Raw genomic sequence first — 5,148 nt, forward strand, 5'->3', positions numbered from 1 at the left:
GTCCCGCATGGCACTTGAGGAGTGACATCTGTGTTGACACCCTCCTACCCCAACCCTGCCAAAAATGTTGTCCTGGCCTCCTCAAAGCCCAAGTCCTAACAAAGGCCCCTCCCACTTGGTTCAGCCCACTCCTCTGTACTTCACTACATCTGTCCAATTCATTTAGAAATGTGTTATCTGTGCCCGGCATGGCACACACACCAGTTATAAAATGGGTGTCTTAGTTTGGGTTTAACTGCTGTGAACAAACATCAAGCCCAAGGCAACTCTATTTATTTATTTGTTATTTGGTTTTTCAAGACAGGATTTGGGCAGAATTGGAAGGGAAGGAAGTGGGATGGATTGAATCAAAATTCACTGAAAGGTAGGTGAGAAGCAGAGGCGGACAGTCAAGCCACGTGAAAGAGTGCTGGTCTGTGCTGGAGCAGGACTTGCATTCCTCACAGGTCAGGGCAGAAGCCAGGAAGCAGGAGAGGCTGGGACGCTCCCTCTTAGGCCCGCTGGGCTACCTACCAGTGAGGAGTCACTTAAAGAATGTTAAGTGATGGATAAAATGTCTCCCATCTACCCATTATGAGGGAAATGAATGGTAATCCCCTCAGCCACCAGCAACCCTTAGGTGGTAAGGGAGGATTGGGAGTTCAAGGTCATCCTCCACATTGCAAGTTCAAGATCAGCCTGAGCTGCACAATAGTGTTTCAAAAAGAGAGAAAAGGTAAGCAAAAAAAAAAAAAAAAGGAGAAAGATTAGCTGGGCAGTGGTGGCGCATGCCTTTAATACCAGCACTTGCGAGGCAGAGGCAGAGGCAGGCAGATTTCTGAGTTCGAGGCCAGCCTGGTCTACAGAGTGAGTTCCAGGACAGCCAGGGCTATACAGAGAAACCCTGTCTCAAAAAAACAAAAAAAAAACAAAAAGCAAAACAACAAAAAAGGATCCTCCCAGCTGCTCTTGTGGACATTCAAATCCCAGCCATGGAGGGTTGGCAGAGTCAAGGGACCGACCATACACCTGCTCTGTAGTACTATTGTACATAACTCATCCTGATGTGCCTGAGCCTGAGTACCAGAGAAAGAAAGGGCTCTCCCCCTCTTCCCGGCTGGGCATGGCTTTCCAGGTGAGACCAGCTGAAGGGAGGAGCGCCCACACTCCTGTAAGTGACCCCCATTTGCTCCCCAGAGAGAATATTAGGAGAATGGTGTCTCAGTTGGGCTTTGGGACCTTAGGAGGAGGGGTAGGCACCCCGTATGCATTTCCCTGCCAAGAAATTTAAGCAGCGGCTGGTGAGATGGCTCAGTGGGTAAGAGCACCCAACTGCTCTTCCGAAGGTCCAGAGTTCAAATCCCAGCAACCACATGGTGGTTCACAACCATCCATAACAAGATCTGACGCCCTCTTCTGGAATGTCTGAAGACAGCTACAGTGTACTTACATATAATAAATGAATAAATCTTTAAAAAAAAAAATTTAAGCAACATATCCCACCACCTCTCCTTTTCTCCAAATTCCATATATTCTTTTTTTAAAGGAATTATTTTTTACGTTTATTTAATTATACATGTATGAGTTTTTTGCCTGCATGCATGTATATATACCACGTGCATAACTGGTACTTGAGGAGGTGAGAAGAGGGCCTCAGATTCCCTGGAACTGGGGCTGCAGATGGTTGTGAGTATCTTGGTGAAGTGCATGCTGGGAGCCCATCCTGGTTCCTCTAGAAGAGCAACAAGTGCTCTCATTTCCTCGCAGCCCCAAAATGAGAAGGGATAAAAGGCTACTGCGGTACCTATTAACATACCAAAGTGCCTCCAGGCTCCCCAGTGTCACAAGGTCACACATTCCAGAGTCCCTGCCAGAGTCTCCTCACCTCCTCCCTCTCCTGAACTCCCCCAGTTCAAGGCTTTCCTCCCGCAGTTACTCATTCTGCACATAACCCGGCGATTTTTGGTATGTTCTTTGACCAGCCCCTGGTTGTCCCATTCACCCCCCCCCCACCTCCCCCATCCAGCCTGCTGGCCATCTGCAGTCTACTTCTTTCTCTCTGCTCTGGCTGTTCTCTCTCTCACATGTAGAAGACAAACACCCCCCCCCCAACCATACCGCGGAGCGGAGACATCTTCAGTTTGTACATCCACTTGCATACCTGCTTGGTCCTACCCTGATGTGCACGGGTGCAGGACAATCTGCGGGGCCACAGGTGGCCTCTCAGTGGTCTCATGTCTGAGGAACCTCCCTCCCTCCCCCCAGCACTCCGTAGCCTGCCAGGATCTCCTACGGTGGGTGTGAGACTTTCTGAGTGGCTCCTTGTACCTGTGTCACAGCAGCTGTTTATGTGGGCAGTGGTGTTGTAGTTTTCAGCAAATACTGTTTGTTTCAGCGTGCTGCCTCTGGTTCTCACAGCCTTCCCAGGCCCTCTTCCACGTGATTCTCCAACATGAGAAGTGTGGTGTAGCGACCCCACTTAGAGCTCAGTCTCTTATTCTCAGTATCATCTACTGTCCTTTTGTTTTGTTCTTACTGTATTTTACTGTCCTAAAGTTTTTCTGATTAGAAATCTGATCCTGCTAGAATGCTAGAAGATGGGTAGACCAGCTGGTGACTTGGTTTTTTAACATCTCTGTCAATAATCAGGTGAGTCTCCTCTCATAGTGTCTCCACCACCACTGAAAAGTGTCACAATCTGGGACAAAGCCTTCATTCAGCACATGGGAGACAACCAAGACCCGAACCACAGTACCAATTCACCACTGTTGACATCAACTGGCTGGCATTTGTCTAATCTTCCCCTTGTAAATCACTCTTCAGAAACCACTACGGTGGGGCACACCCGCTCCTCCCTTGAGGGCAGTGTGCCTGCACCAGGCATTTGGAATTCCACATGGGAGCTTTCCCTCTTTTCTTCCACTTATTCAATTACTTTATTTATTTATTTATTTATTTATTTATGGCAAGGTTTCATTGTATAGCCCTGGCATGCTCTAGCACCACACCCGGCTCTAGATAAGGTTTTATATAAATTTGTTTTACAAAATTTTATTTCAAGTAAACAGTTTGTTCTTTAAGATTTTTTTTTTTTTCCCAGCCAGGCAGTGGTGGCACATGCCTTTAATCCCAGCTCTTGGGAGGCACAGGCAGGCAGATTTCTGAGTTCAAGGCCAGCCTGGTTTACAGAGTGAGTTCCAGGACAGCCAGGGCTACACAGAGAAACCCTGTCTTGAAAAAACAAAAAACAAACAAACAAAAAAATATTGTAGTTAACTCCTAAAACAAACAAACAAAAGGAAAAAGCAAAACAAACAAACAAAAAACCACTCACAGAGACTTTCAGGCCTGGCATTGTAGCTCAGTTGATGGTTGAGTGCTGGCCTAGCATCCAGGAAGCCCCGAGTTTAATCTCCAGCATTTTTTTAACTGGTGTGGTGGTGTTCCATGTCTGTCACCCAGTAAGCAGGAGGTGGGGGCACACAGAGTTCAAGGTCAAGGTCATCTTCAGCTATAGAGTCAGGGTTAGCCTGGGATACCTGAGACTGTCGGAACAAACGACTGCACTTCCCTCTTAATAGCATCCTAGGGTCTGGAGGGAGGACTGTGGTGATTTGTAGAAGCTTGACCCACAGGGAGTGGCACTGCTGGGAGGTGTGACCTGGTTGGAGGAAGTGGCACTGTGGAGGTGGGCTTTGAGACCCTTCTCCTAGCTGCTTGCAAGAGGGTCTTCTGTCTGCCTTTGGAACAAGATGTAGAACTCTCAGCTCCTCCAGTGCCGTGCCTGCCTGGATGCTGCCGTGCTTCCTGCCATTGTTGATAATGGACTGAACCTCAGAACCAGCAAGCCAGCCCCAATTAAATGTTCTTTATAAAAGAGTTGCCTTGGTCATGGTGTCTCTTCATGGCAATGGAAACTCTAACTAAGACAGGACCTGGGTTCATGGAAGCTCAAAACTGTAACTGCAGTTGCAGGACATCTGAAGCCTCCATATTATGCACATATATATGCAAGCAAGATGTGTATATACAGAAAATATTTTTTAAAAAGGCCTTGACTCTAATGGTATTATGCAGGTTCATAAAGAAATCCAGTTTTCAAAAAAAAAATGAAGTGGAATATAATTACAGAACTCACTTAATGTAAACCTCTGGTGTCCAAACATGTGCGCACACATGAACACATGAGCCCCCAACCTCACATGGATGCATGCACATAAAAAGATTTAAAAAATAAAAAGAACTCTTGGGTGATGATGACACACACCAGCACTTGGAGGCAGAGGCAGATGGATATTCCCAGTTCAAGGCCGGCCTGTTCTACAAAGAAAGTTCCAGATCAGCCAAAGCTACACAAAGAAACCCTGTCTTGAAAAAACAAAAAACAAAAAACAAAAAACAAAAAAACAGAAAGAGAACCATTAAAAAAAAATTTTTTTAATGTGACAGACCAGTGACAGCAGTGGTAAAAGAATTTACCGCTGAGCGGTGGTGGCACACGCCTTAATCCCAGCACTTGGGAGGCAGAAGCAAGTGGATTTCTGAGTTCGAGGCCAGCCTGGTCTACAGAGTGAGTTCCAGGACAGCCAGGGCTAAACAGAGAAACCCTGTCTCGAAAAAAACAAAAAAAAAAAAAAAAAAAAAAAAAACAAAAAAAAAAACAACGAGAATTTACCAAGACTAGAATAATCAGAGACTTATGCTGAGTCCCTGGGGAAGATTATCAAGAAGGGCGGGGAGGGGGTTTTCTGGCAGTCTTGAGGGAAGTTGCTTCGTCTTATCACACAGACCATTTGTGTGATATCTGGGCATTATCTTGTTGAGTAGTAGGTTTTCAGCTTCAGTTGTCTTTTCGGAGACGGGCTATTTGTGTCAGGTGCCCTGGCTCCCTCCTGCTTGGGCTCCAGATGTCTGTGTGACAGACCATGAGTCAGCCGCAAATGGTGGGGGCCTGATAGCGTGAACTTTGGTTTCAGCGTGTTATCCTTACATTTGTGTCTGTCCTGTGTTTCTTTTCCATCTCCTTTTCCGTTATCACAGCCTGTCAGAATACAGTCCCTCCCTATCTTTCAATTCTTTTCAGTTAATTTTAACAAATTGTTATTTTATTAACGTTTTGCTATTTTGCTATTTTTTCTTTCTTATTGATTTTTTTTTTTTTTTTTTTTT

Source organism: Mus pahari, chromosome 13 (assembly GCF_900095145.1).
Source record: "Mus pahari chromosome 13, PAHARI_EIJ_v1.1, whole genome shotgun sequence".
NCBI classification, from domain to species: Eukaryota; Metazoa; Chordata; class Mammalia; order Rodentia; family Muridae; genus Mus; species Mus pahari.